This window comes from Mirounga leonina, unplaced genomic scaffold (genome assembly GCF_011800145.1).
Source record: "Mirounga leonina isolate KUSES-001 unplaced genomic scaffold, KU_Mleo_1.0 Mir_152, whole genome shotgun sequence".
NCBI lineage: Eukaryota > Metazoa > Chordata > Mammalia > Carnivora > Phocidae > Mirounga > Mirounga leonina.
In genome coordinates, this window is record NW_023270380.1 from 2,849,875 (window position 1) to 2,873,620 (window position 23,746).

Consider the following 23,746-nt stretch of genomic DNA (forward strand, 5'->3'; position numbering starts at 1 on the left):
GCAACAGGAAAGCCAGGATGTCATTCTGGGATGTGGCTTTGCGTCCAGTTTTGCAGAAGGAACCGGTCCAGAATGGGGGAAAGAGTGCATTTAAGACCGAAACTTGTGACTTGAGTGGGAAAGGAAGGGGAGGCTCCCCTCACTCTCCTCCAGAATTCCCTGCCTTCCCTGGTTCGCCTGGCCCATGGCAGACCAGCTTTGGAAGTTGGTATCAATAGTTTGCAGCTCTCATCTTCATGAAACAGAGAATTGCAAGTTCTTCACTTGATGCCTAGTTAGGCAAACCAACAGGTTGACACCAACTGGCCAGAACAGGCATTTTTAATAAAACTTACCTCTGAGTTAAAAATGCTGCCTCAGAGATTTTGTGCTGAAACAAACGAAAAACTGACAGGTGGCATCTTTCATGCAAAACTTCTGCTGGGGCTAAAGTAAAATGTCTGATAAGGTTGTTTGCCCATGGGGGTAGGATTAATTGGATTTTCTCTCTTGCCCCCTCACATCTGGCATGCTGTTATGATGACAGGACCACAGAAGTTTTAATAGTTTTAAAAGCTGAATCATAGTTTATATTTTTAGCATTTGAACTACTGAGCGAAAACCGAGGGAAGGAGTACAGTAGGAGAGTATGTTCCTGCAATCCTCCAGGGATAATTTTTGTTTGTCTGAAAACGTGTTTGTCTGAAAGCCCAAGCCTGATGTAGCCTGTCCAGAGCAAGCCGGCGGGGAAGCGAAGCCTCAGCTGAAGACACAGGATTATTCTAGGCTCCCTTCTTTCAAAAGCTTCAGAGTGCCTTCTCATGCTACTGGGTGTGGATGGCCTGGGATGATGTACGTGGGCTGTGTCACCATATTCTGGATCTTTCTTGAACAAGTCGATCTACAAATGTGTACAAAGAAATGAGCCTCTGAGGACTTGTCTCTCTGGAGGTGCAAAAGGAGGAGGAAAGAGCAAGGGAAGGAACTGTGGGGAGCTTGTGTGAAATCTGAGGAACCTAGACTCTAAGTAAAATGATTCCTATTCCCTCAGCCCAGTGAGCAATCCCCTCACGGTGATTTTACTCCTTAAACAACACTGGCAAGACTCCCTCTTTACAATTTCTGTGTGGTAAGCCTTCAAAATCCTTGGGTAGTTTCTGTGAGCTTAATGTTCCAGGTGAGGTTAGTTGTTAAGGAAAGAACTTTCATGAAAGCAAGGCGTGTCTGAGTTTTCAAGAAAAGAATACAAACACGGAGGCAACCAAAATGTCCTTTTCTTTCTCTTTCTTCCTCCAGGTGCTAAATATGGCAGTTGAGTCCGTCCAAGTTTGCATGTATATTTCCAGACTTGTGTCTTATGGAATACAAATAATATAGATTTCTCAAGTTTTTTGGCAATTTATTCCCCTTAGCTAAATTTTGCAAAATGATCTAAAATACCCAGTGCTCAGCCCCAGAAGCCAATAAAACAGGATGAAGATTTGGGTCGTGATTTGGAAACAAGCAAAATGGAACAGACCTGTCTGCTTTCTAATATGATTTTATTTTAAATACGAGTCCTTATTCTACTTTCCCCCAGTATCAGACAGCTGGTTCCTTCCTGAAGCAACTCTTGAAGACAGATGGACCAACCGTTGCCTCAAAGTATTGGCTTTTCGTATGGCTGCCATTTTCCCCATTTCTCTTAGTGCCTCCTTTTCTTCACTTGCCAACCTATGTTCTCCCTGGCACCAAGCAGATATCTAGAGTTGACTATTTCTTTCCCATTTGATGATGGAAAGATGAACATAAGGTATCAGACTGGGTTATTGCATTCATTGACAGATGGATTTGCTCCATTCATATAAAGAGTTCCTTTTGCAGAATATCTGAGTTCTGGTGCATCCTTTAGCTGGATGCATAATCCTCCTCACCAAGCTTCTCTCTCAGACTTGTATGTTGTGAGTCATACCGTGAAATCTACAGGACCAGGTAGCTGTGACCTGGCCATTAGTCCGGTTTCTCTGTGTTGTAATACAAATACCTCTTTCTGTTATTTAAAACATGGGATTATTTGTAGGTAGTCACTCCAGAGATGGACATAATTGAATCTACTTATCATTTAAATTAATTATGGATATCAAATCAATGTGAAGGAGTGGGGAAACAAATCAGGGATTGATGTCTACTATCTGTTCCATTTTAATTTGAGGACCCTTTAAATGTAAAGGTGAACCACTCCTTGCTTTACGGTTGGAGTATTTCTTTCACGAATAAGTGAGTTACATACATAACAAAGTACTATACAGTGGTGAAAGCGAGTGGGCTATAGCTGTACATATCAATGTGGACAAATCTCATAGACATAATCTCAGTGAGACAAGCAAGTTCCAGAAGAATGCATACAGTACAGTACCAACTATTTATTTAAAAACATGCAAAGCAACATTCTACGTTTTAAGGATGCATACAAAGCAAGGGAAAGGATAAATAGGTGCACGGGGGATGATAACTACCTAAAAATCATCACCTCTGGGGCAGGCAGTGGGCACAATGTAATCTGAGGGTCTTTAACAGGTTCAGTAAAATTTTCTTTTATGAACTGGATGATTGGTCCTTGGTGTTTATTTTACAGTCTTTGTCCCTTGTATATTGTCAGTGTTACAGAACACATTTAAAGAAAAGGAGAAAAACTGTGGCAATGGACAAGGTCTGAGAGTGCCCAGGGGTGGATTTATGAGTCAAGAAGAGCACCTGCAAATTCTTGGCATGCCAGCCCTAGGCTCCCAGGCACAGGGGAGGTGGCCATGGATGGGGAAGCTGTGGGTGCTTGAACAGGTGAGGCAGGTGGCAGGAAGGGCAGATTCCTGGTGGAGGAAGGAGATGAGAGATGCCAGGAAGTCTCTCTCTCCTGGGGAGGTAACAATCCACACAGAGGCAGTCTTGCCTTGGCCCAGGGAGCCTGGAGAGGAGTGTTCTCCCCAGTCCCCCAACGCTACTGAGCTGCTGTGCACCTCACCCGGGCGGCTCACTTAGGGGCCTAGAGATTGTTTTCTTCTTCCCTGGTCCACCGTGTGTGATGAGTTGTGATTTAGAAAACAGAATTCCAGCTAAACCAGCTTGCTGCAGCCCTGTAGCCTTGCATTCCTGCATGGGATCCTCTGGGGAGGCTGGGCAACCCCATATTTCTTGATGTGAGAAGTGTCTTTACCCTGGCTCTCAGAGTCCCAGGGCCATGTTTCTGGTGTCCTGACTACCCTCCCTACAAAAAGAGCAACTGTCAGCTGGCAGATTTTGTGGACTTCAGTAAGCAGAGGCTTCCACACTCCTGCTGGAAAGCACCTGAGTTGTCTGCAAAGGCTCTGCGTTCTGGGTCTGCCTGTGATGGCTGTTTTGCCTTTCCCAGACTCCACATCCTCAGGTGCAAGGTGGGATGCCATGGGCACATGGGCAGGACAGGCCGTCCTTGTATGGAGTGTGGGCTACATGCCACCAAGACTGAGGCTGAAGCCTGGGCAACACTTGGGATTATTTATAAATGCAGAGACACATATCAAATGGAGGGGAAGAAAGAGACAGATGTGAACCCCAAGCCAGAGAACAAAACATTTTGTATGTAAGGTACCATTTTCAAATCTTCACTAGTGCGGTAAAACATCGAAAGTCCCTACTTATTAAAGAATGCTAGTAGGCAATGCGTAGGTGCATGAAGGATGAGCTTTCCTTTTAGACAGGAAGGCCACCCTGTCTGTGGAGTCTTAAGGAACACCCTTCCCTGCTTTACAGGTGAGGGACTGGAGACCCTGCAAGGTGAAAGGCTTGGCTGAGTGCACAAGGAAATGATGGAGCTGCAGCTAAACCGTTGGATTTCCAGTGCTCTGCCTAGAGTTTCTCCCACTGTACATGTGCCTGCTCCATTCTGTGCCATCTTTCCTCTTTCTTTCATCTTTCTTCCCATCTCTTGCCCTTGGGTGAATCTGTAAAGCAAGTAGGGGGTGTAATAGAAGACGTTACCGGGAGCGCCTTCTGAAAATTACCTTCCCTAAAGCTTTTTAGAAGAATATGTCACCTGTCATCCATAATCCAGGCTGTGCTAAAAAGACTGAAATTGGCTAATGCTAAAGGGAGCTGTGATTTTTTCCATATTTATTATTCTAGTACTTTTGGTTTTTGGAACTGTTGTTACGAGAAATTGTTTCTCCTAGACTCCAGAATTTGCTTAAGGGAGTGCTTTTCTCTTTGATTTGCTAAAAATTTGATTTCCTCTCATGGATTTCTCAAGGAGTACCATGAAGGCACTTGGTTACTCTTTATGGCACAGAGCTTTAATACAAACCATGCATATTTTAACTCTGTGCATGGGCGTGATATCTGTGCCTTGGATGGCTCTGATCTTGTGTGAGCAAGAAGCACAGCGACCGCTACAACATAGCAATGGAAGGTTCTTTTTGAGGAAAGTCCCTGTGAAGTTCGGTACTGAGTGTATACAGCACAGCATTGTCTGTATAGCATTCATCAGGCACCAATCAATCCGCCTTCACAAAGCAAAAGTCAAAGTCAAAGAGAGAAGGCACATCAGTTTTGCTTTTTTTATTTTTAACCCATAACACGGAGTATGTGGAATTCCTTAAAAATGACACTCTGTACAATTCCATTTTTGCGAGGTAACTAGAATAGTCAGGTTCGTGGAGACGGGAGTGGAATGGTGGTTCCCAGGGGCTGGAGAGAGAGGGAATAGGGAGTTTGTGTTTAGCGGATACAGGGTTTCGGTTTGGGAAGATAAAACGTTTGGAGACAGATGGTGGTGATGGTTGCACAACAGTGTGAATGTACTTAATGCCACTGAGCTGTACACTTAAAAATGGATAAAATGGTCAATTTTATGTTATACATTTTACCCCAGTAAAAAAAAGATTAAAAAACGACACTACATCCCGGTGATTTCAGACATCTATTTACTGAGAATCCCACCTGAGAATGTATTCTGTCTCCATACTGAATGTGGTTTTTATTCTTTTCCTTTGGGTGTTATGTTCAGCATTTTTAATTTTTTTAATAGCTAAAGCTATGTCACATTTCCTCCTGTGACAAAGAGAGGGATTAAGTGTGGTGCATTCATCTCCCACCATCTGTTAGACAGCTCCTCTGAAGCCTTCTGGAAGCTGAAGGGCGGGGATGCTCACATGGCGTCTCTCAGCTGCCACTTCCTTGTCCACTGGCCCGGGGAGACCCGCCTTCCACCGTCTTAAAATATAGTGTATTAATAGAAAAGTTGAGGTAGAGTCAGGGCAACAGATCAAGACACAACAGCCATTGTAAAGATACTTTGTGACTCACAGAACCCGGGGGCACGCCATGCCTTGGGGCCGCCCGCGGAAGCTCCGGGGCGCAGAGGGAGAGTGGGGAACCATGAACCTTGGTCTCATCAATAGAGATTTCACAGGCATAATGGGCACCCTCTTATTGCAGATGGTAAAATTTTACCACCTTTGATTCACATCACCCTCTGGTTTTATTTTTTATTTTTTTAAATTTTTAATTAAATTTAAAAAAATTACAAATACACTGATGTCCCAACCTACCCTGTGGAGAGTCTGTTTTCCCCCCTCCGTGTCTTTGTCATACAGAGTTTTAAATTTTAAACTAGAGGACTTTATCTTTTCCTTTATTGTTCATTCTTTCTATTTTTTGTTTAATACATTCTTTCCTACTCCAAATCATATAAATATCTTCTATATTTTCTTCTGAGTTTTAAAGTTTTGCTCTATACCTTTATTTATTTTTTTAAAAATACGTTTTTTAAAAATTTCCATCTGGGATTTATTGTTGTGTTTGGCATCAAGTAGGGTCCTAATTTTGTCTTTTACATATGAATACCCGATGACATCATGATACCTATTGATCTGTGTGCCACGTGTGTGTGTGTGAGTGTGCGTGTGTGTGTGCGTGTGCGTGTGTGCATGCATCTTCTATTCCATTGATCTGTTTGTCCTCTGCACTAATACCACACTGTTTAATTGCTCTGGCTTTATGGTTTATAGTACATTTTGATATGTGGTAGGACTTACCCCCTCCTCCCCTCCCCCCATTCCTTCTCTCCCCATGTAGGACTAACCATCCTTTGTCTTCAAAGTTGTCATGGCTATTCATGGTCCTTTAGGATCATCTTGTCAGATTTTAACTGGATTGCATTGAATTTATGTATAAAGTATTTGAGAGGAAGGCCAAATTTATATTATTGACCTTCCCCTTCATGAACATTTCATATGACTACATTTGTAGAGTGTTCATTATTTATGCAGTTTTGCTGTTGTTGTTAAATTTATCCTGTGATATCCTCAGATTCTTTTTTCTATTACAAATGCTAAATGAAAAAAACCCCAATCCTCCAAAACGAAAAACAGAAAACAAACCTGCTCCCAATCAGTTTTGGTTGCCTTACAATGTGTTTTATATGATCTTGTTTCCAGCAACTTTGCTAGAATTGTCTTGGTTTTTTATAGCTTCTCTTTGATTTTCTGTAAAGGAATCATGTCCTTTGTAGATAATGGTGTTTTGTTCTCTTCTTTCTATTCCTTACTCTTTTCATTGCTTCCCCCACTTGTCTTATTTTGCATAGATGCACTGATACCTGATGTCCTTGGGTTTTATCTGATATTAAAAGGTAAAATTCTAAGGTTAGACTGTTATGTGTGATGTTTGTAATTTTGACAGATACATTATTAGATTAAAACCATTTTTTAATTGTATATATGTACATATACCTATATATATACTTACATATATTTCATTTAACACATTGAAATGGTAAATTAAAGTCATAATTAAAATTCTGTTTTATAGTACCATATAATCTACATACAGTGTAAAGTTTGATGAGTTTTGAGAAATGTATATACCCATGTAATTTACACCCTATAAAACTATAGAGTCTCCTCCATCCAGAGTATCCTTTGCAGTTAACTTCCCACCCCCACCCCCTGATTCCGTGGCCAGACAAGTAGTCTGATTTTTATCAGTAGAGGTAAATATTACCTATTCTAGAAACTCTAGAAAAATGGAATTATACTGTAGACATTCTTTTCTGTCTGTCATCTTCTATTCAGCATGTTGTTGAGGTTCATCCATATTGTTGTGGGTATCAGCAGTTTATTTCTTTTTTATTACTGAGTAGTATTTCATTATATAAATGTACTATAATTTGTTTATTCATTTTCCTGTTAACATTTTTTAGTATATGTGCTGCCGAAGCGAGGACCATTTTCCTGTTAATAGACATTGGGGTTGTTTCTAGTTTTTGACTAATACGACTTAAGCTTCTATGAACATTCTTGTCATAAGTCTTTCTGTGTTTTCATTTTACTTGGGTTCATATCTGAAAGTGCAATTACTAGATTGTAGTTTAGGCATACATTTAACTTTATGAGAAACTTCCAAAATTGTACCACTTTATATTTCTACCAACACTGTTGGAGAATCCTAATTGTTTTATATCATTATCAAGATTAGATGTTGTCTGTCCTTTTTATTTTAGCCATTCTAGTGGCTATGTATGGGTGACTAATGCTTAAGTACTTTTTCATGTGTTTATTAACCATTTATATATTTTTCCTTTGTGAAGTTCCTGTTCAGATCTTTTGCTGACGTTTTGTTGTTGTTGTTGTTGGATTGTTTTTTTAACTATTAAGTTGTAGGGGAGCTTTTAAATATTTTGGAATCAAGTCTTTTGTCAGGTATATATAATTACACCTACTATATTCCCTCCTACTCACAGGACTTTCCTGTTCATTTCTTTTTTTAAAAAATTTGTATTTTTATAATTTCTCCAGTTTATTTTGAAAACAATCTTTTCTGACATGTATCCACATGAATTTTAGATTAATTAACTCACAGTAAATAGAAATGACCTACATGTGCCTATAAATTAAGCACTGATGAGTGTTTATTAACATACCGGTATTTAAGTATCCCAACATAAAAGAACTTTTGCTAACTTTTTAATTATTTTTCCCTCCTAAGCTAATTTATTTTTGACATTTGGGTTATGTATGCATAAAAAAGCAGACACGTTCTGCAAACTGACCATGAGATAAACCAGCATACAAGTGTCTTTTTTGGATATGATTAAATTTCCAGGGGCAAAGTGGTTCAAACGGGAGCAAATGAGCCCACTTCCTTATAAAATAAACTAAACAAAAACTAGGGAGTATTAAAGGTGCTAAGATTAATTCCACAAATCTTTTTCTTTTTTCTGTCTTTTAAATATGCAAGTGTGCACTATGAATATGTATGAATGAACACTTTTCATCTAGGTTGTAAGCTCCCATGGATGGTAGAAGGCCCTGGAATAAGGAGGTAGTGCAGGGGAACGGGGCATTCATCCTCATCAGGTTGTCCACAATCTTAGGGAAGAGGTAGAACAGAAGACTTATAAGCCTCAGTGGGCTCAGATGTTGATCTGGGTCTTAAAGTAGTGTTCATTTCATCATATTCTATTTTGTTTGTTCCACATTTTTTGTAACTGGAGCAAAGTGGGAGGTTCAGCTAGTCTAAGAAGACTTTATGTACCCCACCAATTGTCTCGATCAAAAATTTTTATTTATTCTTCTGCCAAACACAGCTACTGAATTTCATCTTTAATTATTTTTTAAGATAAGAAAGAGCAAGTCAACTGAAGAAACAGCTGTGGGCTTGAGCTATGGAATGTTCTCGCACTTTGACACATTGACTGAGAGATGCAGAGGCTGTGGGGATTAGCCCCATTGGCTGCATCAAGGAGTGGATGCCGTGTCAGCACACCTTCTCCAAGAACACTCTACAGCACCTTTCACACTGCTGGTAGATGGTCTTGAGTTGGAGTCTCCCATAATGGGGATCTTCAGTGATATATCGCTTTCATGGATAATAGCTCCCAAGTGGTTCAATTTTAGCTTTGCCATTTTTAACTTGCTTCCTTTTTCTATTCAAATCTCTCATATTGCTTTCATCCACACGTAGTATATAATCAAATGTGGCAAAGTCTTCTTGGTAACCTGCCTGGACAATGTGATTCATGGGAGTACCATGCTCCTTCATGCAGTTGTGCCTTTGATAATCAGGAGGGTTTTCTATTTCATGCATGGCTGTTGCTGCAGTCCACCCTTCAATTATCGACAACATTTTGATCAGTTACAAGTTTTCTGAAAATTGCTTCTGCAATGAGTGATTGGCAGATGCTACCCAGACGCAGCCACAGCACTGATGTGGGCACCTGTTTGGCCATCTTCCCATGCACGCCGAGGCCGCTGCTGACCACCTCAGAAGATTTCTCCTGCTCATTTTCACAATGGTGTCTTTTGAAGAGTTAAAGGTCTAATTTTGATGAAGTCCATTTGATCTATTTTCTTCCTTTATTGCGTTAATGTAGTTAGCTACACTGATGATTTTCAAATGTTAAGTAACATTTTTTCCTGCATAAACCATAGTTGATCATGAAATATTACACTTTTTACAAATTGCTGGATCTGATTTACTTACTATTTGGTTAAGTGTTAATGAGAGAAATTGCTCTGTATTTTATATCAGTGTTATGCTGCCCTCATAAAATTATTTGAGAAGTATTCCTTTCTCCTGAAAGTTTGTGTAAAACTGATATTTTTTCTTCCTTAAATATTTAATAATATTTAATAGTAAAGCCACTTTACTATGGAGTTCTTGAAAGTAGGGTTTAAAGTGCAAATTCAGTTTCTTTAATAGATATTTCTCTTCTCAATTCTATCAAATAATTTATTTCAATGCTCCATTATTTAAGTATTTTGATACTTCAAGTATTTTCATGCTCTATCAGAAGCATATACATTTGGGATTGTCTACATACCCACTTTATCATTATGAAATATTCCTCTTTATTTATGTCAATACTCTTTTTTTCCTGTTGTCTGGTAGAAATATAGTTACTTCAGCTTTCTTATGATTAGTGTTAGCATGATATGTCTTTTTTTCATTCATTTTAACCTATCTATGTCTTTATGTTTCAAGTGGGTTTCCTGGAAACATACTATAGTTTGATATTGCTTTTTTATCCAGACTGTTAATTTCCTTCTTTAACTGGAGTCTTTAATTCACTTATATTCAGTGTAGGTATTAATATGTTTGAGTGTAAGTCTAGTGCCATGCTGTTGTTTTCTATTTTTCCCATATGTAATTTTTTCTTTTTTATCCTTTCTCTGTCTTACTTTAAAATTGAGTATTATTTTTAGTATTCTATTTGATTTCTTCTCTTGGATTTTTATTATCCCACTTTGTTTTATTTTCCTTGCTGGTTGCTCTAGGGTTTATACAATGCACCTTTAACAGTCTTAATTCAAGCAGTATTATACCACATTATATATATATATATATTTATTATATATACCACTTGTATGTAGCTATTGTTATTCTTTTACTTCTACATATGTTATAAACCCTAATCAATAAGGGTTTTAAAATTAAATTATTGTTCTCCTTCCTAGGATAAATTATTACTGGAGTTTTACTAATTTTTAAAGCATTTTTGCATCTGTATTAATAAGTGAAATTATAATTTTGTATCTTCATACTAACTTTTTCCATTCTTGGTATCAAGATTATACCAGTCTCATGACATGACTGGGAAAATGTCCGGGCACCATCGTCCTGTACCTGGACTGTTGCAGTAGCCTGAGAGCTGTTCTTTACCCCTTCACTCTTGTCTTATCATATATCTCTGCCTCCAAGTCCATGGACCACAGTATGGTTTTTCTAAAATACACATCCCTTGCCTAAAACATGAAACAGTTCATGGCTCATTTTGGCAACTTAGTAATTATTTGTTTTCTAGGGTTTCTCTAGCATCGTGCAAGCTGAAGTGATGTCATGTGACCACTGGTGTTGGCTGGTATTGGGTCACAGCAGCTTTTCTACCACCCTATTCCCACTTCCTATGGTGCTTTAGTTTTGCCAATAATGTCTATTAACAGCTAACTCCCCACTGTCATTTTTCATGCAGTTACCCGTGTGGTGTGATCTGGGGTCTAGTTAGAAGGGAAACATTTAAGGAATGGTCATGAGTATGACATTGCAAGCGCAGTGACCTAACATTCTATGCATTTTTCCTGAATTTGGGATCCAGAGCAGACTTTTACAAGAGGGATAAACTGTTTAAATATGTGGTCTAAAAAATCTGCCCGTTTTAAAGCTGCATCTTCACAGAAGCACCTGCACCTCTAAGGTCTAGCTTCTACTGAGAGCTAGCCCCTCAGGAGATGCTGATGAGGTGCCATTTCTGAAACTTTTGGAAAAGAAATATGTTAAATGCATGTTTTTTCCATTTTAGTTTATCTTCTTCACTATTCTCCCTTCTTCAATAAATGGTAGGATTTCGTTGGTCTTCCTGATGCCCTTGTAGAAAGTGGGCCAGAGCACTACAACATAATCATCCCAGTTTTATGGAGGAGGTCTTTGAGGCTCTCAGAGGTTGTGTCAGTGGCCTGGGGCACGCATGACCATGCAGTGGAGCAGGGAAGCAAACTATGGCCCGCTGTCAGGCTTGGTCTGGATCTCAGTGTCCTGGTTTCCTCTTCCTGGGCACCACTTTCCTTGTAAGACTGATGTGAGGGGATTAAAGACCACAGTATGTAAAGCACCAACATAGTGTCCTGCACTGAGTTGTTCAATAAATATTATACCTGTAACACACATCAAATAAAGTTCCCACCACTGGGAATTGAAGTACTGTCTATAATTCTGTCCACCAATTCAATAGATTTTTGAGCACTGACTTTCGGGGTGCCAGGTCTTTTGTCAGGTCCTGTGAGTGAAACAAAGGGGATTGAGCAGTGGTCCCCACCTTGCTGGCATCACTGACTGGTAGGGGATCCGCAATCACAATGCAACACCAGGAGGGCAGTGGGAGCAGGGAGGGGAAGGGATTTCATTTTGCCGGGCAGCGTTTCACAAGACTGCAGAGGGGAGGTGACACTGGAGGTAAATCTTGAAGGATGAGTGGAATTTCATCAGACAGAGGGTGTGGGGCAGGGCCCTCGCAACGGAGGGAGGGCATACTGCATTCAGACCGTGGCGAACTGACTTGCACATGCTTCTGCCAGAGTCACAAGAGGTCTTGAACTAATAGTCAACCCTGCTCTAGTTTCCTTGTCACTGTGTCTTTTCTTTGAAATGAATGGAGCTTTTTCATCTTTTATCCTTATTTTTCTCCTCTCTGGGTTACAGTGGCAGATTGTTTTATTTTCCCCTGATAAATTGACTGCCCGGATAGTATTTCAGTTATCATTTATGGAACAAGGCCAAGGTAGTTCTTTCATATACGTAGCACTGACTCAATTGTCCTTTCCTTTTCTCTTTCTGTGACAGCCTTCAGCCTATTTGTGACATCGGAGAAACTTTCTGACAGTGACATTTGGCAGTCATTTATTGTATAGTCTGCTGCTCTCGGTGCTTGAAAGCAAAGCTATGTGGCTGGTTTTGAGCTGGTGACCATGTCCCGGTATGGTAACCAGGCCCCCTGGTGCATCGGGTGTTTACATCACACCCGATCTTGGCATATTTGGGAGTGGCTAGAGCTTTATCTGTCAGTTGCTCCTTTAGGGTTACTTAAGCCAGGGGTGTTCTATTTTTTCCCCTCAAATCAGTGAAGATTTAGTTCCAAGTGGTAAACCACCAAAGTAGAGTTTGAGCAGCTTATTCCTGGGACAAGGGGTGGAGGGGACACTTGATTAAATATATACAGTGAATATTTGTTGAATCTCATTGCAAGCACTTTTCTACTTCATGAGAAGTAGGAGGTGTGGTTGCTGCCCTCGAGGGACTTAAAATAGAACCATGGAGGGTGCCTGGGTGGCTCAGTCGTTAAGCGGCTGCCTTTGGCTCAGGTCATGATCCCAGGGTCCTGGGATCAAGTCCCACATCGGGCTCCCTGCTCGGCGGGAAGCCTGCTTCTCCCTCTCCCACTCCCCCTGCTTGTGTTCCTGCTCTCGCTGTCTCTGTCAAATAAATAAATAAAATCTTTAAAAAAAAATAGAACCATGGAGAATTATACATACACATTAGATAAAATAGCAAGATGTCATCAAGTGAGTTAAAGCAGTATAACACGTACACAGAAGTGGGAGCAGAGAAAGCGTTGAATCTGTATATACTCAAATATGTTAAATAATGGCAGTAAATGTTAAATAATGTTAAATAATGGCAGTAATAAAATTGCTTACAGTCACACATAATAATCCAACCACAGACATGTCTGTGTCCTTAGGATCTAAAAAAATGAATTACATACTGATTTTAGAAAGAAAGAATTGTATTTTCTTGTTTTCCCATGTGGAGGGGGACCTGCAGTCATTCAACTGGACAGATTGTCCAGAAGATGAGGCAGGGTGGGCCAGGAAGGTCTGGGGTCTACGCTGGGCAAGGTGAAGGATATTTTGACTGAATAAAAATCTTCTTTAACTCCATTGCAAGGAAGGAAAAGAGAAGAAAAACTTGGCCTTTCACTCCCTCACCATGGAAAGTTTTGGAGTAAATAGAACACGGCAAAACAAAATGTAATTTGGGAACTGACGTTGAAAGTCAACAAGGAAAGGTAGAAATAGTTGCTGATGGTTCTATATCAATAAATCACTAGACCAGATGGAAGGACTAGGTGACAAATATTACCAGAAAATTCTCTTAACACTGGCTAAGCAGTGTGGATTTTCCCCACCATTCAGCCACAAACTGCTTGTGTCCTGTGGATTTTTCAGACTAGTTTCTAAGGGGTCAGGAAAAGAATAGAAGTTTGCTTTATGCTCCCCGTTTGAAGCTCTTGGGCAGTGGTTCTCAAACTACAGTGTGCGTTAGAATCACCTGGTGGGCTTGTTAGATGCAGATTGCTGGGCCCTCAGAGTTTCTGATTCCATAAGTATAGGGCCTGAGGATGTATGGCTCTAAGAAATTCCCAGGAGATGTTGACGCTGCTGGTCTGGGACCACATTTATGAGAACCACTGCTTTTAGGTGATGTGGACCCTGACCTACTTCCAGGTTTCTTGCATGACCCTCTTGACTCTCATCAATAGTGATACAACTTTGGGAAAATCAAACCGTGTGTGGGGATCTTGTCTACCCCTTGAGCTGTGCCTTTCCTTTTGTTATTCAACATGGCTGTAGGTTTTACCTAATTAAATGCTGCATCTGGATGGTCTGATTAATTTTGAGGATGGAATTACTCTTACAGCAATAAGTATTTAGTTAGATCTTTGCTCTCTTCCCTATCAAAGCCTGAGGTTTGATTTCTTTATACATATATTTTAATAATCATCACCATTAGTGCTGAAATTAGAGATAAAAAAATCACAATCACCCTGGTGTATTTTTAGCATCTAAGCATGAACACTTGATTATTGTTTTCTGTTGAGTTTGTCATATGTTCCTATAATTTCCAATAAAAGAGAAAAGTACTTTTTGTACCAAATAGGTTTGCCTACAGTGGCCAAATGTAGAGACTTCCCATTCTGTGTTATTTTATACTTCCTACTCCTCTCCTGCTTCCCCAAATAGACGCATTATATATAAGACTAGATTTATTGGATTTTCATGATTTATACAGGAATGTATAAGTGATTCTGGTGTATCCAGGATAAAGATTTTATTCCCAGGGTAAAATCTTCTGAAGCTGTGCAATGAAAATAAAATTATTTTATTTTATTACAGCATTAACTTAAGATGCATTCTTCTGAATAGTCCAGCCTGTGTTTGGGATTTAAGTGTCTCTTGCCCCTGCTGCGTCTATTTTCATCAGGGGCTGTGGCTTAATCTTCTTCTTCCTCCTTGCCCCACAACGGGAGATGGTTATTAGCAGCTAACACTGAACCTCCTAAAAATGCTAGCTCACATTCACTTTGTCCACGGGCAGGCTAGTACACATTCGCCATTCAGGGGAAAATACCACTGCTGGTCTGCTGGAAACGAGTCTTATGTCCAGCACCAGTGGGTGCAGTCAGATAACTGAGAGAAGGCTACAAATAATACTTCTAATTGACCTGCATGCTTCAATAATAGAAGACCTTTCATGCATGTCTTTCAGAAATAAGACAAGGGGAGTTCCTTGGAGGCATTAGTTTGCTAAATGACTTGCCCAAGGTCACCTGGTAATACGACCAGGTAAAAATTATGGCTTTGTGATCCATTCTCTTCCTTTACAGCCACATTCTTTTATTTCTTTCTTAGGGACAGAATCAATGGCTTATTCATCAAGACTTGCAAAGAGTCACTTCTGCAAAAATGGGAAAGATTGTGCATGCCAGATGAGTTTATTTTGTTCATGGATGTTATTGCTGGTCTGTTGGGGTGAGAAGGTGCAGGATAGGGCGACGAGACAAGGAGATGAGTGGTTCTCTATGCCTACAGTAATTTCTGGTGAAATTCAGAGCATTCTCCTTTCATTTATCCAAGTATGTAAGTGGAGGAATTTTAAATATAGATATATTTTCTTAGATGCAGGCAACACAGTATACTCTGGCTCATTAAGAAAGATTTCTTAGAGGATGTTAGTTTGCTGTAAAGTTATGATGAGGTCCAGAGAACCAAATTTGGATGCTTTATCACCGGAAGTGATATAGCCAGGGGAAATGTCCAACCTCACCATGCAGCTAGGGCAGTGGAACGTGCCACTGCCCTTTGCTGCTTGAACTCTGCCGAGCCATGCATTGGACAGAGAGTATTATGCCCAAGCAGCTTCAGAAATGCTAGGCACCTCTGACCATGCTGTTGGACTAAGAGCCTGGACTGCTGCCTCAGGATACTCATCCTCACTTCTTGGTCCCATGCGGGCGTGACAGCAGGGCGGAAGTCAACCACTGGCAGAACCTTCATGGCAAGGGGATATGGGAATTGTCCTTTGCTTTAACTCTCTATCGCAGAGGAAAACATATTTGATGGGACTGGAGTAGTTTTGAGTGAACCAATTGGCAGCAAACGCCAAAACTGTTCTCAAATTTTATTATTTACAATGGTGTGTATTAAGTCATGCCGTGAACCCATCCCTTTGCAAATAGCTAGCCTGTCTTCATACTGGCTATCAGATAAAAACTAATTTCCAAATTTACTTAGATATAGTATATGAAGATAATTAGTACAAAGAAAAGCCTACCTATACATTATTATTCTTATTTATTTTTCCCACATATGTATGTATTAATTTAAATTCAGTTAATTAACATACAACATATTATTAGTTTCAGAGGTAGAGTTTAGTGAGTCATCAGTTGTATGTAACACCCAGTGCTCATTCCATCAAGTGGCCTCCTTAATGCCCATCGACAAATTACCCCATCCCTCCACCCTTCTCCCCTCCAGCAACCCTCAGTTTGTTTCCTACAGTTAAGAGTCTCTTACGGTTTTTTTCCCTCTCTGATTTTGTCCTATTTTATTCTTCTCTCCCTTTCTCCTATTATCCTCTGTCTTGTTTCTTAACTTCCATATATGAGTGAAATTATATGATACGTGTCTTTCTCTCATTGACTTATTTCACTCAGCATAATACCGTCTAGTTGCATCCACGTCGTTGCAAATGGCAACATTTCATTTTTTGATGGCTGCGTAATATTCCATTGTGTATGTTCACTACAGCTTCTTTATCCTTTCATCTGTCAATGTATTGTTCTTATTCAGAGCTGAAAGTTGTATACACTTAATTTGGAAAAACTCCCCTTTCACGGATTTTGCTTGTTCATAATTTCCTGAAAACTTGCTCAGAGATGGCAGCTTGGTGCATGACAAGTGCGGGCTTTATAGCCAGCTGGATCCAGATTCATATCTTGGTGTTGCTGCTTCCTAGCTACCTGATCTGGGGCGAGTTACTAGGCCTTTCTGCTTTTCACTGGCAAGAACATTGGTGCCAGAGTTGTAAATCTTTCGCTCGTTGAGCTCCACGTACCTTGAATGGAATCAGGTTTGTCTGGCACATAGCAGACACTGATGTTCTTTCTTCTTCTGGCCCTAGGGAAATGATGCCATCGTATGATCCTTTTATTATGGTTCACCTGTGCATTTATTTTCCAAACTGTACCATGTATTTAATCCCACAGTATGTTGCTTTAATATTATTCTTAGGTTATCCCATGTTTATTTTGTCTCCCTGATAAAAGAGAAGAGAGGGTGTGGCTTCTTGTTCTCTTTGCCCTATATCTTCTATCTCAAGTCTACTTCCTCCCTAAGTAACTGAAAGAAGTGTGATTGACCTAGATCAGGGCCGCTGCTGTGTATGGTTGTGCAGGCTCTACAGTGAACAAGAGCCCTACATCTCATGGGATACCAGTCACACTGCGTATTTATTACCCTGATCATGTGTATTTTAATTATTAACCATAGTACACGTATTATGTACATTAGGTCTTGTCCTGATAAAGTCAGTATGTTATGGAAACTTTTCAACAAAAAGAAGTGAAGTGTCTTGAAGAAGGATACCTCTTTCTGTTTTGTACAAATGCAAGATGTAGGCACCACATAGGTTAGCAGTGGTCCTGGATAAGTTGATGATATTGATGAACGACAGGGTAGTTTTGAAAGCTGTTCACTTCTAAATATAGCAATTCTTTTCTTAGTTCCCCTGTTCTAAGGCACTGTTCTAAGCAGTTGGAGACACAATGATGATAAAATACAGTTACACTGGTTTCCTAGAGTTGCCTTAACAAATTACCATGAAGAGAAATTTATTCTCTCATAGTTCTGGAAGCTAGAAGTCTGAAATCAAGGTGTCAGCAGGGCCATGCTCTCTCTGAAGGCTCTGGGAAAAAATCTTTCCCTGCCTCATCCTAGTTTCTGGTGGTTGTAGGCAATCCTTGGCATTCTTTGGCTTATGGATACCACTTTAATCTCTGTCTCTGTTTCCACATGGTCTTCTTCCCTGTATATCTGTGTGTCTTTGTGTGTCCCCTCCTCTTCTTATCAGGACACAGGTCATTGGATTTAGGGCCCACCCTGATCTAGTATGGACTCATTGTAACTTAACTAATTACACGTACAGAGACCTTGTTTCCAAATGAGGTCATCCTCAGATCCTGGGGTCAGGACTTCAACATATCATTTTGGGGGACACAATTCAGCCAGTTACAGTCATGGAGCCTACAATATTATAGCTTGAGGTGGAGGAAGACAACAAACAAACAATAATTATATAATACATGAGTGATGTTAAGTACTAAGAAGAAAAACCAGCCTCAAGGCACAGGAGTGGTGGTGGTGGTGGTGGTGGTGTGTGTGTGTGTGTGTGTGTGTGTGTGTCTATTTTAGATTGTTTGGTTAGGGAAGGCCTTTCTAATAAGGTGACAGTTGAGTGGACACCCAAATTAAAGGAGTAGGCCAGCAGTCTGGATTTGGGGAGGGATTTTCCAGGCAGAGGAAACAGCCAACACCTTGAGGTCTGAGCATGTTGGGCATCTGAGGAGCTGCTGGGAGGCCTGTGTGGGAGAAACTCAATGAGGGGAGGATGGTGGGAGGTGAGGACAGGGAGGAAAGGGGACAGATCACATAGGACTGTGTATAATAGGATATTACAAACTTCCTGATTAAGATGGCAAACCATCGCAGGGATTTCAGTAGAAGAGGACAAGATCTGATTCATGTTTTAAAGGATCACTCTGTTGCCATGGTGAATGGACTATGGAGAGTCAAGCTGGGCATAGAAGGGGCTCCACCCACAGTTAGCATGATGGTGCGAACAAGAGGTACCGGGCATTCAGGCTGTGTGGGAGTGAGAGGTCTGGCCCTGCAGGCAGCATGTTCCCAGGCTGACCAGTCTAGAAGCCCAGCCCTCCCTCCTCCTCCATCCTTAGTTCTTCCCTGATCCTTGATCATCGATGGCATCTTTGAAGTCGGTATTGGATTGGAGGCTTTGCTCATTCTGTGGGTACAAATTTGGGGGCTCAGAAATCAATTTAGGAAATAACAGTCACATGTTGTTGCAGACCTTCCTGTCCCTTCCCTTCCCTTCTTGGACAATTCAGACATTCGATGAGATAGGTAGGTAGGCGTCCGTGATGGAGAAGCTGCAGTGTCTCTTCTGTTTTGTCCCTCCTAGAAGCTCAGTTTCTCAGTGCCGATGATGGGAGTTAAATTAAGGAAAGGGAGAAAACTGGAAGGAACCTTGTGGTGTTGGAATAAAACCAAGAGGTATCACTGTGAACTCAAAGTTTTCAAGGTGTATGAATAGATACAGAAATCCCAAGGTAAATGTGTGTGCATATGCATTCACACGTGTATCTTCCAGCTCTGCCACTGAGAGTCTGGAGCAGTGACACCCCAACAGCAGTAAGCATACCCAGGGCCAGTTCTTGGCTTCCAAATACTACTCTACACTGAGAGGACCCAGTGCTCTTTGGAACCACTGCTGAATACAAGTAAAAATAGTACCAGGTGGGGTTAGAACAAGCAAGGACTTGTTCAAAGAAGAGTGGGACAAAAGGACCCAGAATTCACCTTGCATGCTCCCCACCCCTGCCACCCCTCCAGCCAAACCAGGCACAGTTTGAGCATTGATATAAATGAAAATGATACCTTGGATTATAACCCAAGGATAAAATGGAAAACAGTGAGTCCACATATGTACAAATACACTGAAAACTTTCTTGAGGAATGGGATATTTCCATAGTTTCAATTACATTCCCTCTGAATACTTATTAAATACAAAGATGAAAAGAGTAGCTTTACAGTGGAAAAGTCTGGCAGGCGCCATCTTAATCAAGTGATCACAGTTAACATCATCAGTAACTCCCAAATCCTGTGCCACCTGATGGGAAGCGATGAGAAGAACATGGCATCAAATCTGATATTCCTACCAAAGATGCAAACCTGAATCTACTCACGAGGAGACACCAGACAAACTCAAACAGAATGACGTTCTGCAGAATAACTGGCCTATAGTCCTCAGAAGTGCCAAGGTCATGAAAGTCAAAGGGAAACTGAAGAGCCATTTCATACTGAAGGAGGCTAAAGAGACAAAACTCTGCAGTATGTGATCTCGAGAGGGGTAGGGAAGGCTTTTGTCACAAAAAACATTACTGGGACAATTGGTAAAATTTCGTTGAAGCTTGAGAATGGATGATAGTAATCTACCAGTATTAATTTTCTAATTTTGGTAGTTGTCTTGTAGTTATATAGGTCATGTCCTTGTTTGTAGGAAAATACCACTAAACTAGTCAGGAATCTAGGGGCATCTGGTCAGCTCTGACAATTCTCAGCACTTCCAAGGTTCAGAAAAAAAAAATTCTCCATGCTGTATTTGCAACTTTCCTGAAACTTGTGTTTGTTTCAAATAAATTCATGGAGGGCATGAATTTTGATACATGAATCAGTAAAGGAGACACAGATACAATGCCTAATTATTTGGCCTGTTCTTGAGGTAAGCATCCCTACTGCTACTAAATTCTCTCAAGTATGTGTGGGGGTTTGGAAATCTCACACTATTCCAGGGTCCTAGTGCTTCCTCCACGTGGGATATGGGGTGAGTTCAAGATGAATGCAGGCCCTCCCTATGGATGGTGGTACGTGAAACAAGGACAAAAACAAAGCAAATCAAAATAACCACTGACTCTGGTCTGAGCTGAGCTGTTATGATAGAGATGCACTTCCTCAAGCTTTGCAATGGATTAAGCCAAGTCTCTGAAGCTCCTCAGGTTAGATGGTGCCTTGATGTTATTTTTCCACCATGCTTTTTGGCAGATATTATGGTCATGTTTATTAATTGTATTTGGCTCCCTGAAGGCAAACAAGAGCTGCATATGTATTAGGGAAGAAAACAGGAAGCACAAATAGAAAAAAAAAATGGTGGGCTTCTGTTTTATTTCCTTCCAGTCAATCCCATGAGTGAACAACTGCATTTAAACATTTTGTCTGGATGCAGTTTCTTAAGCCTGAAGAATCTTGTCTTTTACTTCTGTGCTTTGTCATCCCCCAAGGCAATACACGTAATGTCATTTTTGCTAGCAAGCTTGCCCCCTATGGCTGGTGGCTCACCAGTTTTATCTCTTGCTAAGGCTGTCATTTTATGGCTAATGTTTATTAATGCTTAATTTGGGGTAGAGAAGAAATTGGCCTTTTCAGCCATGAACGGCTTCGAATGATGGGACTCCTGATCATCTTGTCTTGCAACCTTTGGGCAGAGGGCTTTTTCTAGAAGAGCTACATTTGCATCCTTTCTCCTCTGCTTGCAGCAGGGCAGGACTGGGACTAGTGTGAGGCATGGAAGCCCCTAGAACATAGAATTTAAGGGGACATCAGTCTCAGGGCTGTGTAGGTACAGGGTCAGCACCTGAGGGTTGGCACCTTCTTAAATGTGTCATAGGCACCTGCAATCATGTGAGTTTATCTCCCTTTTGTGTGTCAAGAAAGAGCCAGCAGATGCCAGTGCTCTGAATTCTTCCTATTGTGTTTCCCAATATCACTTCTTTTGATAAGTAGCATTTCCAAGGTACAATAGATGATAATTCATCACATTTCACCACTCCTCAAGGTACAAGATTTCCAGGGCGCCTGGGTGGCTCAGTCGTTAAGCGTCTGCCTTCGGCTCAGGTCATGATCCTGGGGTCCCGGGATCGAGTCCCACATCGGGCTCCCTGCTCGGCGGGAGGCCTGCTTCTCCCTCTCCCACTCCCCCTGCTTGTGTTCCTGCTCTCGTGGTCTCTCTCTGTCAAATAAATAAAATCTTTAAAAAAAAAAAAAAGATACAAGATTTCCAGCCACATACCCAAAGCTCCATCTTTCTACTCTACCAATTTCCCATTTTGATTCTGTTTCTTATAACATTTTATTTCCAGGTAACAATTTCTATATCAGTTAGGAAGTCCATACACTGTAAGTGACAATAGCCTCCCCATCCTGGCTTAAATAAATTGGAGGATTTACTTTTTTCTTGCAGTAAGAAGCCTGGAGGCAGGTAGCCCAGAATCAGCATGGAGATGTCCTGAGACCCTGGATCCTTCTATGTTTGCACTCAGCCGTCCTTAGCATGGCTTGTCTCCTGGTATTCACAATATGGCTGCCCATCTTCTAGCATCACATCTGTGTTCTGGGCAGAGGGAAGATAGTGAGCAAGAGGTGGATGCGCAATAAGCCTATTTCTCTAGTGAACGGCTTTCTCACAGGCCCAACCAGTGGCTCATAACTTACATCCCATTGGTCACTACTGTGTCCTTCAGCAGCCCAATCTGCAAGAGAATCTGAAATCTAGTTGTTCTTGTATAGTGTGTGTTTTTGTTTTTAGTTTATTTGATTTTAGCCAAGGACATTGCTACCCCCAATAAGAGCTTGGTTATGATGGGAGAATAGCTATTGGGTGGGTAACTGGCAGTCTTGTCACAGCTCTGCTTCGCCTCAACCATGTCATACCACGTGACAAGGAAAATGGCTGTCACGGCAGCCTTTGGCCCAACTTGCATCCCCTGCCTTATGGTTCCCACCACAGAGAGGAACCTTTTTCCTTTCTGTTCCTGTACGTCAGTCTCAGGAGGGCTCTGGTTGTCTTGGGTGGCACACCCGTCCCTGTGATTACAGGGGACATGAGCCATTCTTGTTGTCCTCACCTTACCACATGGGGGACGGGTGGCTTCTTGAGGACAGGACAACAGAGGAGAGTGGCTTGCTGCCCAGACACACTATATTTCTGTGCAAGATTTTAGAAGAATTATATATGGCCAAAGGCAAAAAGAGAGGCCCATCAGGGGGTAGAGAAACAGCATTCAAGGTGGAGTGTGAGAACTGTGTATAGGATTCTGGTGGTAGTCGGGAGCCCAGCTTGGCTGCAGAAGAAAGGAGAGAAGAATGATGTAGGTGAGGCACCAAGGGGCTGGTAGTTGAAAAACATTTATGTTCTCTCTAGCAAGATCCTGTAGATTCTTCTCTCTAAAGAGGAAATGTTGTTACCGTGACAAAAATACCCACCTCCAGCTGTCTCTTCTATCCTACTTGTTTCTGACCTTATGTGAGTTAGCATTAGGTTCAGCTAGACAGAAAATCCCAAATAATCATTAATTATAGTTGTTTCCAATAGGTCTGATTGTTGTTGTTGTTGTTCTCACATTACTGCACAGGTCGGCAGTTCCGGCCCTGTCACGGCATCTCACGGTTTTAGCTGTGCACACAGCCAAGCTGCTGCTATCTTGCTTTTTCATGTGGGGCTTCAACCTCACGGCCCATAGAAGTGTGGTGATGGAGGCAGAAGGGTGAGAGCAGGGGCACAACATACGGTGCCTGTGTGTTCTGTCCCTTAGGGAAGGCTCCCAGAAGTTGCCCATCGATACTTCCAGTTTTGGCCCTTTGTTCAGGTCTTAGTTTCTTGGCCACATCTAGCTGCAAGGGAGGCCCAGCCCAAAGCCTTATTCTGCAGATGGAGAGAACAGAACTGGAGGAGGCACTTAGCAGACTCTTTCCAGGCATCATCCTCTTCTGAGCCGCTCTATCTGAAGGTTGCCATAGGGATTGTCAAGCCACAGGAACCCCGGGGGCCTGGCTGGCATGGACCTGTACTTGCCCCTCCCAGCAGCCCAAGGGCATTGCCTTCAAGGGGTGGACTGTGCCTGTGAAGGCAGCCTGAGGGAGCTCCAGCAGCAGCTTCTGCAAGGTTATAAAGAATAGCTCTTGTCCACAGTGCAATTTAGAATCTCTGCAGTGAAAGGAAGGTACACCGATTTTTAGCGGAGGTAGAAAAGAGCAGTGCGCAGTTTTCAAATGGAAGTTATCCAACTGGATTCTCCAAGGGGGCATCGTAGCATCAACAGGTTGCAATTTCTGAGAAGGGTGCTGA

The 23,746-nt window shown here is 41.4% G+C and overlaps 1 protein-coding gene and 1 pseudogene across 1 annotated transcript in view; one reads left to right on the forward strand and one right to left on the reverse strand.

Annotated features, from left to right (window-relative positions):
- The window catches only part of DISC1 (DISC1 scaffold protein), a 369,242-nt gene that overhangs the window by 233,688 nt on the left and 111,808 nt on the right, over positions 1 to 23,746 (forward strand). The window lies entirely within an intron of this gene.
- LOC118012848 lies at positions 8,749 to 9,220 on the reverse strand (annotated as a pseudogene).